Below are 12618 nucleotides of genomic sequence, written 5' to 3' on the forward strand. Positions count from 1 at the left end.
CTAAAGAAGTTCAAGATTTTACAGCTGAATTGAATACTGAGGGAAATGGATACCAAGGTCAGGTTAAGAATAAAGAAATTGATTCAAAGTGGTACAATGGAAAGGCCTAGACTGTAGCAAAACATTTTCCTTATCGTGGTTCTGTTATATAAAAAAGTCAGTTGTAATATAAGATGACGATGGAGGGAAAATGTTATGGAAACTGAACATAGCAAAATTTTGCCAGTGATTTATCGTATATGTATTTTGATTGCTTCTGTGCCACTGTTCAGCTTCTCTACACAAAGATGCAGAGTGGCAGACCCTGGAAATGGATTCTTTCCAACAGACCCCTGCCAGCTCTGGTCATTGATCCAGACATATATGCTGGCTCAGGAGCAAAAGGCTGGATCTAAATCCTGCCATGAATATTTTCAGGAGTAAGCTGTTTCACACTTCAGTGTTAGTACAGTTTTGAATATGTGTATAATGCAGTACAGTATATCAAACAAAACCCTACATAAAACTACAGATGTAACCCCTTCCATTTCATATGTGGTACCTAGGAATAGGAGGATAACAGCACAGAATTAATAGGTTTTCTATTGTGGCTTTCCACTAATTATTGCAATATTTTCAAGATACTACCACAAAGTGCCACATGGAATGTATTTATATTTGGATAGATTTCATATTGTGTTAAAAATAGGCAGCTTCACTTAAATCACATGGATATCCACTATATGCTCAAAAAAGCCTCCGTACACAGCAGTGCAGAAAAAATTATGTAATTTTTCTTCTTCTTCTTCTCTTCTTTTTTTTTTTCACACAGCAGTAGGCTGTGGAGTTTTTCTGATCCATAACGAAAAACTGAAATGGGTAAGCAGTGGTTTGGGACATCTGTAGGCCTCAAAGCAGAGTCTAAATTTACACAAGACATACATGGTCATTTGCAGACCAGCTCATTTCACTTAAACAAACACAGGAACAGTTTCAGCTAGCTAGAAAGATTTCATGAAGCTGAAGTGCTTATTTTAGAAACAGACAGAGCTGCCTGGGCTTCAGATCAAAGGTGTATCTAAAGGCAACGTCACCAAACCAGGCAAAGAACCTCCCAGCTGTCCGGTGGTATTAGTTTGCCACAGCTCTTTTCAACTTGGCTTTGAGCTGGTTGGTTTAGTTACACAAAACCACTGTGGTTTTGGTGGTTGTTTCAAGTCATACAAAATGTTTATTTAAAACATGCTCAACTGTATAGAAAACAGCAACAGACTGTGCATAACAGGGGTGGGATCAGTAAAGCTATACAGAAATGACTCCAAAAAGCTACAGAATGAGTTTTTGTGGTGCATATCTGAGGCAGCAGGAGGCAAAGTAGCTTTGCACCAACACCAGACCAAGGCTGGGGCTTGGCCATCCTGTCTTCTCCCAGCTCCGTGTCATTTAGAGATGCCACAGCCTCTGCAACTTGCCTGCCAGTCCCTACCTCGGCAGCAACGCTGGAACTCATCTCTACCGCTATGATGGGGAAAATTTCCCTCAGCACCCCCTGAAGTTGTAGGACCCCTTCCTGTTGCCATGGGAGAGAGCTACAGCTGGGATGAGGAGCTCACCCATGAATCTGCATGTAGGATAAACCCACTCAGTAGAATCAGTGTGGTTTCAGAGAGAAATGTCTTTACTCTTATCCATACATGAAACCCTTACAGGGCTTAAATCAAAAAATATAACCTTATGATATAATTTTAAAGCCTGGTTGTAGAATTCTTCAGATGGTATCATTTTTTTAAAAAAAATTATATATTGGGTATAACATTCTCTATGAACTAGGTATTTTCCACAATTTTCACAATTCTGCACAGTCCAAAGACTTACAATAATACATTTAAAAAATAAAAACTAAGACTTAAAGATAATTTACTTAAGTGTTCTGCTCAACCCCCATTACAGAAAGACTGCTATATACCCTAATGCAAGACCATTTAAGATTACAGAGCTCTGCTGAAAACTATTTATTATTTCAGTACTGACTGTTCCTGCAATCTGCCCATGTTCCTAATTCCTTTTTGAACTCTCGTAAATCTGGTTCAGTTCTGCTTGGTGGCAATGACTTCTATAATCTGGCTTTTGTGCTCTGTGAAAAAGCAATTTTTTATTTTTAATGTGACACCTTAGTTTAATTACTTACATCTTTATTAATCCTTCATGTACCTTTTCTGTGCTGTTCATTACTTGACATGCTTTCATTGTGTCCCTTTCTGGTTTGTGCTTTGCCTTTAGGATAAGTCTACACGAGAGGGAAGCATGCACCCATGCTTAAGCAAGGCCTTTCCCCAAGGCTGGGGGCCACGCATGTTCCTCACTCAGAAGCTCGTGTTCACAGACGCCTTTAATGCTGAAGCTCACTCCAGGGGACAGCGTGGCATCCTGCTGACCTCAGGATGCTCCTTGCACAGCAAAATACATAAATAAATATTCCTGGTCTACACCTCATGACGTGGGAGCTTTCCCAGCCCTCTAAATCTTTCCTGTGTCTGAAGCCGTCCCTAAGTTTTCACCGTCTTTGCCGCACCCTGTTGTGAGATGGAGCAGCGAGAACTGAACACTGCTCCCAGTAAGGCACCACATGTGATTTACATAATTGCATCATAGTCTTTCGTACATTATTCTTCATTCTGCTCCTGATGGATCCTTACACCTTGGTAGCTTTGCTGACTGTTGCTGTTTGCTGAGCTAAGCTCTTTATCCATTTGTCCAGAGCAATGATTCCCAGGTGACTCACACACTTTTGAAAATTTTACTGTGGAACTATTTCCTGAATATATGCACTTAATTAATGATATATCCACACAGCACTATTTGTGAGCACAGTGAATGAGCCCTGTTGGATACTGAAATCAGTATACTTTGCGGATGTGCCCTGTAGACATGCCCTTAGCATCTGAAAAATAATGTATGAGTAGTACAGGCTGTTCCCTCCCTCACAGTTCAGATAGCAACACTGAGCTTCACCTGCCAAACTGCTACCCCTTGCTCTTCTTGTTTGTTTCAGTGTGCAGAATTCCTCAAAATCTTTTCAGTGTGTGATTAACCTGAAAAATGTGAGAGTTATTGCAAGAGTTCGAACTCAACTTCTCAGCTTCTCTTTCAGTTTTAACAAACAGATTAGAGAATGATAATTCTAGAGTGGGACTTGGTCAATTTTTTTATTAGCAGAATTGGTCAGAAATGAAACAAATCACCATCCTAAAGAAAATGTCAATAGTTTGAAAGGATTTTTTTTACAATTCTCATCCAAGAGCAAATTTTCAATTTCATTTAGAACAAAAGATCTGGGGAAAAAAAATGGATGTAAGACAACTGAAATACTGTTTGTTTCCTTTGTAATGTTGATGTGTTTAATTTCAATACTACCCAAACATTATTGCTTTAGCATCTTGATTTTTATATAACATTGTAAATATAAGTAAAATGGTAACACTAAATTTGTATATCATAAAATGAAATTTTAGTCATAATGAAACATCGCAACATAATTAAAACTGCAAAGTTCAGATGACTCATTTTGACCTTTTCCGTAGCAAATTTCATTGAAATCAACACATTCCTATGAGACAATGTGATTTAAATAAATTTGCTTTTTTTTTTAGCAGAAAACTGTTCTATTAAAAACATTTTCAAAAGTTCCAACTGTTAACCTTCATCATTTCAGAAATTAAGTCTATTCTTTTTCTTTTGTGTCCCTTAACCAGTTTCTGAAGCAGGAGTTTTTCCTCTGAGTACTTGACCACTTTGTTTCTTTTGTAGCTTCACTCGGTGGACTTTACTAAAGGCTATTGAAAGTCCAAATAAATTTTATCCCCTATTAGTTTATTAGTACATTCTAGAAGATTAAAGAGGCACCATTTTCCTTTGAAGAAACTGTTCTAATTAGACTCCATTGTAATCTTTAGTGTTTTTTATTGTTTTAATTATAATTCCAACAATTCAAAATTCAAAAACTGGCATGCCAGGTTTTCCAGGTCATTCACTTCTGAAGGTAAACATAGTATTTTCTGTGCATAAATTTTCAGGTAAAGTTGCCAGTTTTAGTGAGGATTTGTTGGCTTCAGCTCTGCCATTTCATCTTTAAACCTTTCAGGGCTGCTGGGTGCATTCCTCTGAACCAGGTGACTTATTCCTTTTCAATTTATCACTTTGTTTCAGCAGCAGGTTTTCTGGGGCACCTCTATCTCTGCCAGCACCTCATTCTTAAAATCATTACATTTTCTGAGCCAGGAGAATATTATTCTTTTATTTTTGTGGAAGCCAGAACAAAGCAAACTTGGTAGGTAAATTTTGCCTACCCATATTTTAGATATCACCAGCTTCCATATGTACAAAGACTGAGCTCTTCTGTCATCTTGCCCAGTGCTGTCTTTCAGTAGGGTAGGATGAGATGTAGCAAATCAGCAGCCTGAGCATTGCTGGAATTTCTAGAGACATTATGGAAAGGGAAGTTTTAAGTGAGATATGAAGATAATTATGAGAGTATCTTGCAGAACTTTACAGGGAGCTTCTCCAAAGTATCATGGGAAACCTGGGAGAAAGAACAAAAATGATAGCCAATAAATAGAATGAATAGCATAGAATTATAATAAGTCAGGATGGGAAGTCATCTTGTCCAGGCACTCCCAAGCTAGTGCAGTAATTGACAACATGTCTTTGTGCCTCTATAAGTGCCTGGGCAATAGAAAAGGATCACGCTGGGAGGTGACAGGACAAATCGCTTATGTTCCCCCAGTAAGTCCATGCCCACTGTCCATTGATGGTAACTGTCATGGACTTACTGTATACTTGGCAGTTTCTCTCAAAGCAAACAGCTGTTTGTACAAGGGATTATGAGGCACTTTATTCAGGGTGTTCCAGATGAATTACCTGTTGTGTTTTTTCTTTTGTAGAATTCAAGTTTCTTATTCTGTTGTTTTTCTTTATAAAAGTCACTGAGATAAAATGCACAGTTGTCCTTTGTGTACTGTAAATTATAACAAAAACTTTTCTGTGAAGCTGAAGTAAAGCCATGGCCAACAGACTAGCTTTCCCCAAAGCAGAGCTTGTACCGAGTTGTAGGTTTCAATACTGGGTGGAGGGGTCCATCGAAGTTGGCAGGGGTGGTCTGGAGCAGCAGCAGGCTTGAGAGGTGAGTCCTGCACTGTCCACAGTTTCTACACAGGAGCAAAGCAGTTCTGGTGCACGCATAGACTACTCTTGGATAAAAACAATGCTGTGAAGATCCAGCCCAAGTGCTCACCTGAAGTGCTGCTAGAGGGGTCTGCTTCTGCCCACAAGGCCTTACGCAGGTGACAGTGCCAGAGGCGGTGACTGCTGCCACCACCTGCCAGCAGCAGTCAGGAGAATATTGTGGCACTGGTGGGGCCTCCTGAGAGACCTGCAGAGCAGAAGGCAAAGCTCTCCCCTGGCAGCCTCAAACCTGACAACTGGGGGAATGCATGGGCCAGAGAACCAGACTAAGTCTAGTCCAAAGTAAAACCTCTGAAATACCTACCGTGTAGATTTTGGGTCCTCAGCACTAGCTGCTTTGATCTTCATGACTTCTTACTATGCAGACATAATCAAAGGTGACTTGAATCCATGTTATCTCAAGGACTAATCCAGGTTTGTAATCTCATAGTGCCTGAAAAATCAACAAGCCTCACACAAAATTCAGGATTCCTTATGCACACAGCCTTCTTCTGAACTTTTCTATCACTGTTTAAAATATAGTCATAGCCACGAGTCCCACTTTTTGCAGAAATGTATAAGCCAACCATCTCTCCCTTCAGCAACGACTCAGTTAATACAAATCTAAACATTTGCAGCCAAACATGGCAAAGAAAGCTGTGACCTAGTGAGAGGGAATGATTTAAAATCTGAATCTAAGGAGTATTTAGCTAAGCAGAAAAAGGCTTTGCTTTGAAGTATCTAATACCCATACCAATGCAACTCTCACAAGTGCTTCAGAGATAAGATGAACCATGGGCTAGGATCCCGATGTCTAGTGAAAAAACATTACACAGATTTTACAGTAAATAAGACAGTACATAACAGGAGCAAAAGCAGACCTGTGTTGCTTGCCAGCCAATCCAGGCATGTATTAGGAGCACAGGGTTTGAGTTTTGGCAATCTCCCATCAAAGAAGTCTGCCATCAGCTGGTGAGGGCCAGAAGATTGGAGAGCAGGTCTGTCTTCCATGAGAGCAGAGAAAAGGGGTCCTCTGTCACTCTGAGTAAATGCTTCTTTGTCTTCTTCCAAAGAAGCCTTTCTACCTTCCTACAATCCTCCATCTACATTGTTCTATTTGGGTCACAAATACTCAGACTATTGAATTGGAGAAAAAGTGTGCCTGGAACCCATTCATTTTTGTGATAGGTCTTTCAGTATTTCTAGCAGGGAAATTTTCTGGGCACTGGCCACATTGCAATGTAATTGCTTTGGTGTAAGAATAGATGCAATATAAAAGAAACTGTCAGAATTTGTGGTCTGTACGCTTTGCTTGAGGATTTGTTTCTGCCCATCCATCCAATCCACTGACTTACAATGACACTGAGCGGAGAAAAAGAATGACTGCAGATTTGCATGCTTCTTATCATGTCAGTCACTTACTAAATAAACAACCTAAAATATGTTTAGCAGGAGAGGCTGTAAGTATCAACACCTCACAATATTAAAGAAATGTGTACAAATGACACACATCTGAGGTTATACCTTCCTATTGTATGGACCAAATCCTCTGGCCTTCACACAGCCACTGGTGAAACCATGCCATTTCAATGGGATTATTGCCAGCCATGAAATGAAGCACATGATAAGGTGTTTGCGCCAACCAGGGCTCTTGGGCCATGGGAAAGAAACTGTCCTGGAGAAAATTGAAGAAGAAATTAAAAGCCAGTTCTCTATTTGTCACAGTGCTAATTCAGGGCATCAAGCCTGTTTCTGTTTTCTTCATAGGGAATGTTCAGAATTTATTTCAGTGTAACAAGAAACCCCTCACCTTTAATCTAGAGAATAACTTGCTCAGCTTAAAACCATTCTGTGTGCTGATTACTGTTAAAGAAAATATAAAAAGGAAAAATCAAGGAATATGCATTTAAACCAGCCCTGGACAGCTTTCAATTATACAACTTTTATTTATGTGAGAGATCACCAGAAGAATTTCCAGGTTTTTTTTCCATGTTAGCAATGAACAATCCAGATGTGACTCAACAGCTACCCAATCACATACATTTATATGTTCATACACATTTATTGTCAGCTAATATCTGCTATTTCCTTGGTGTGCTAATCCATACATGTGAAAAATATTATTTTTAAAATGTTATTTTATCAGCAAGTTTTGACATTAGGGTGATCTTTTCTTTTTAATTTATTTTCCTCGTTTTCTTACATGGTATTGTCAGTCATGATTTACAATATAAGGTAAAAGAAAAATAACTCATGTTCAGAAATATGAGAGTGGGAAGAGAAACAGTGGGGAGGAAGGGAAATTTTTTATTTTATTTTATTTTATTATTTTTTTTTTACTTTCAGCTATGCATTTGCCTAATAAGCCCCAAGACAATTAGGATCTGATGCTCCGAGGTGTTTTTGCAGGGCCCGCCACAAAGCCTGCTGAAGCTGGCAGAAAGATCCCAATTCCCACAGCTCCCATGTAACTGCGTGGGTTGGGGAGGCACCAACCCCGGGAAGCCACTGCTTCTCTCCTCTGTGCTCCCACCTTCCTAGGCTTTGCCAATCAGTGCAGGCACCTGTGAGGAAACTTACACTCTTTTATTGCCCTGGGGAAACACAGAAGATAGCTACAGTCAGACCCTCTGTACTTTAGGATGAATATGGACACACGTGTCTTTTCGCCATAAATTCCAGGCATTCTTTTTTTAATATATGGAGAGCTACTGCAGTAAGAGGACAGCTCTTTCTTTTCTCCCTTTTCCCCCTCACCCTGCCTTTCTCTCCTCCCAACATAGCAAGAGACAAAGAAAGTCTCCCACTCTACCCCTTCGTTACCAGTTTGCTCCTGTGACAACCTAATAAACCGATTAGAGTGATGTTCTTTGTGAGGTGTGCTGCAACACACCACCACAAAAGAGTTATTTTATTATATGGGGGAAAATGTTAATTTTCTTGCTTTGTGTGTCTAATGATGATAATGATTATGATCTTACATTTCTGTGGTGCCTCTCCTCCCAGAGGACCTCAGCTTGCTTTAGAAACCTACTCTGATACACCAACTCTGCGCAGGGATCGCTTCCGCTCCTATTAAAACACAGTCATCTCTGCAATGAATGCAGCAATGGTGCAAAGCGATACAACCCAGCCCTGTAGGACAGAAAACAAAGACCATCTAGTTCAGTTAGAAACAGCATCTGGAGGGAAGGAGGTGGGGAAGGTAGGTGCAAGGAAGACTGCTTCTTGCTTCTGAAAAGACACAGATTCAGTTACAGGAACCAGCATTTGTCACCTTACTCTGCAAATAAATACGGTATGACTCACCTCTAGAAGAGGACACAGGATTGGCCCCTAAGGTTAAAACTTAAAGAAGACTATCTTTGACTTTTCCTCCCGCCATGTGACACTGACTTTGTCAGAGGTACCTCATTATTAACAATAGGACTTGAATTGAGTTTCTAGTGGGGAGGGGAGGGGAGGGGAGGAAGCAACAGTGATCAAATAAAATGCCAAATATTTGCTAAGCTTTGATTTGGAAAGAAGAAAAATTGTTTAGTGTGAGCTGGCACCCAAAACTGAAGAAGTTTCACCGTAATGTTCAGGGAACAAGTGGATTTTTCCAGATGGGAAATTACCACTTTCTAGATGCCTGACAGAGGTAATACCAGCCCAGCTGTCACTGTACTATCTTAACATCAGTTGAGGGAGCACAAGGAGGTAATACTTGCTAACTGAATTTAGCAGAACCTCTCTTCTAGCAAGAGCATTCTGGGAGGGGTTATAGTCACAAACCTCATTCAATTTATGAGCAAACTCTGTGAGCCTGAGGGATATTAAAGCTGTAAGGGCTGCAGACAAAGGCTACAGTAGTAGTCTTATTTTAGATGTTTATTTTCATTGGTTTTGCCCCAGAATGTTTTTGAGGTGCAAGCATGGTTTGTTGTGCCTACACTGAGTGCTCTGCCCACAATGTGGCACAGGCACATCCAAGCCAGCTCCAAACAATCTCAGTCAGGTGCTGGGAAAGTCAGGCTGGGGCAGCACAAAGCTTGGTGCCAGATGCAAAAGTAGACCAGGCAGCAGCTGAAACACCTGGGCAGTTATCTGGCCTTGCACTTCACTCCCCTGTGATTTTACTGCCATCATGACCTTCGTTAGCCCCCTGACAGACAGTTGGGATACACCAATACTATGTTGTGTGTGGATGCCACATGCCACCAAGCTGGTGCTGATGTGCTCCTGCCTACAGGAGACAGAGATGTCGTAAAGAGAGAGGGACTTGGAGACTAGAATTATGCCCTTCTGGCTCCTTCACATCATCCCCCTTTTCTCCTCTGCAGATAGTCCTGAACTCTCTGCATTGTTTCATCCCTAGCCAAGAATGGTCCATCTCTCTGCTCATCGTCCTGCCTATGCTGCTGACTGGGAACATATAAATAACAGCAAGAAATACAATATAAATATGTCCGACTCTGCTTTTATCTGCCTGCACTTTTGGTAATATTAAATAAAATAAACTTTCCCCTCCCACTTGCTAAGGGTTTTGTGGCCTGTATGTGGGGATGTGATTTTTTTCTTTCTGTTTTTATTAGCTCTTAAGTAAGATCTATTTTATCAAAACCATGACCTTGGCTACTGCTATTTAGAGTCAATCAGCAGTGGGATACAACCCACAGAGAGGTATAACTCTGAAGTGGAGCTGATGGCAAGACTATACAGCCCTGCAAATAGACTGTTGTTATGCCCCTTCCGAAACAGCTGTGCAGCTGGGCTGGCAAGAGTCAGCATAGTCACAGAAAGAGACAAAAAAAGCAAAATGCACAGTGCCTCATTGTGTCCTGGAGCCTACACCTCGAGTAACTCCATGTCCTGCACCCTGCATAACTCCATGTTCTGCTATGCTCTCAGGGTGGAAAACCTGGATATTTTATCTGTCTCATATAGAAAGAGTTCATTTTGAATAGAAGTTGTGAGATAGTCCAGCTCCCCTGCACAAGCTATAAGGAGCAAGGAAATAACCAGTGAAATCGTTCAAAACTCCACTCTGCAGCTTCCCTAACCAACCTCAACTATTTCCCCTCCCTCAGCCACAGTGCACACAGAGCTGCTGTGCAACGGGAGCCCCGCAGGACCCCAGGGCCCAGCCACCACCTGCCCTGCTGCTCCCCTGTCCCTTTCCCTCCCCAGGGCCATATGAAGAGCTCAGCTGGGCAGTAGGAAGAGAACTGCCCAGAACATTTGCAATCAAAGCAAAATTTTTGTGGGAAAGAAAAAATTAATCTGCTTTTGTAGTGTCAAAAATGAGCTAATCTGTCTTCCTCTCTTGGTGGGGAGGAGTGATGTGATCCCTCCACAAAGGAGGGAAAAGGCACTGTGTCTTGCACTTCAAAAGTCAAAGACCAGTCACCCTGAGATGCTACACAGTTATGGGTTTTGTCAGATTTGGAATCTATGGGTCAAGATTATTGCAAAGACCTGGAAGTAAAAAAGGCAGTGTCTTCAAAGACTATTCTTCACCTCCTGAGGGCCGAACACACAAAAGCACCCCACAAAGCTCTTTCTCACCTCTCTACATTAGATAGGAAGGATAGTATTTACCTGAAGTATCATTTTTCCCTTTACATATAAAACAGTTCTCAAAAGACAAAGACTGCCAGAGGAGAAGTTTGCACTAGAACTCACTTATTTCATTCAGTACCCAAAATTTTAGCCTGCAGTCTTAAAATTTGACTATATCTTAGTAGTCCTCCATGAGGTCAGCAGAGACATTAGACTACCCCTTCGCCAAATTTCAGATTGCTAGAGGCCTTCAAAGATACAAAACAGACAAAAACACAACTGTTAACAAAACCGCCTGTTGTTCGTTAGCCTCATTCTCAGATCTCACTGAATGCTTTTTGCTGAAATGAATTTATTTATTAAATATTTATTTTTTTCCTGAAGCAGGAAGCACAGAAATGCCAGCCCAAGGCATTGCAGAATTGTAAGAAACAGAAAACAGGTACCTTTAATAGAAAGAACTAGGCAACCTCAGTCATGGGCCCTGCTACCAGTTCGGCCTGTGTTTAGCCTCTCTGGGTAATACTGAGCAGAGGCTCAGTCTCTGCTGTAAACATTTTTCCAGTTTTTCTTTCTCAGAAAACTCTGAAAACTGACTGTTGTTTGCAAGATCTAGAGATGAAAAGCAAGCCAGCAAGTTGCCTCATTGATAGATTTATGTTTGGAGCTTCAACTACTTTCAGCTAAAGCAAGTAGTTCATAAGACAGCGAGTCCTGTCAAGCAGCAAAGAAATCTTAAGCCCAGAACAAAAAAAAGCACATACTTTATGTGTTATTTTTTCCCCTTCAAAGTTCTGTATTGATTTTATTAAGCTCTCCCCAGACAGAAAATTGTGGCAAGCACAAGAGGGTGCACGCAGTTACACTGGTACATTACAGAAATGTATCCACCATACTCTTTGCTTTCCCCCCGCCTCCCTCCCTCTCCCAGTGTAGTCTCACATCTAAAAGGTTTTGCTGCTGCTGTTTTGTTTGGCACTGGCAGAAAGCAGAGGAGGGTGAGCTCCGCCAAGGCGGGACACTCCAGAACTGCCACAATCGATTGAACTGTGAAAGTGGGCTGCTGAGAGAATAGGTGTTTTCCTAATGCAAACCCAGTAGGCACTCACATTTTAAAATGAGTTGAGCACTGATATTGTAAAGAAATGTTTTATTACATGAGATTGACACAGGTTTTGCAAATGACTAGGAACCTTGACAACTGGCTATCTTGCATCTAATACATTTTAAATTAAAAATCCAGTGTGAAAATGTGCCCTGAAATTAATGACCATTGTATGCCGGGCAGTTTATCTTACCATTTGTAATGCAATAAAAGAGGATCAGATAAACACAGGCGTAACCTCTGCCGCAATTGATAATGTAAAACATCCCTTGTATCATTTGTCTTTCCTTTAGGCAGTATACAAAAGACATAAAAATGAACAATTCATGCCTAAACAAAGAAGAGCTTGAAAGCAGTGCATGTCGGATGTTTACTCTAGGTCATTATTAGGGGGTTGAGTGGATTTGCTTATAAACACAGGTTACTTTGTGGGGAGGGAAATGTAAGAGATAAAGTGTTTTCAGAAACAAGACATCTCTTTTAAAGACACAATGTTGCTTTTTCTGGCATGCACAGTAAGTTACAGATAATGTTTTTTTATGGGATATGAAACATCGTCTCATAAGCAGTGTAAAACATAATGTGCTATAGAAGCAATGCTTTTTCTCTCCACTTTGTGCAAATGCCATTTTTCATTACACAGTGAATCTGAGCTTGCTTGGGATTGAAATGAGATCAGAAGAGCACCCTATGACAGATGGATATGCAAACCTCTGATGTACTGAAGAAAGATCTACTTGAGACCACTGGGAGGTTTTCCTTTGGTAGCT

This window comes from Apteryx mantelli, chromosome Z (assembly GCF_036417845.1).
Source record: "Apteryx mantelli isolate bAptMan1 chromosome Z, bAptMan1.hap1, whole genome shotgun sequence".
Lineage (NCBI taxonomy): Eukaryota > Metazoa > Chordata > Aves > Apterygiformes > Apterygidae > Apteryx > Apteryx mantelli.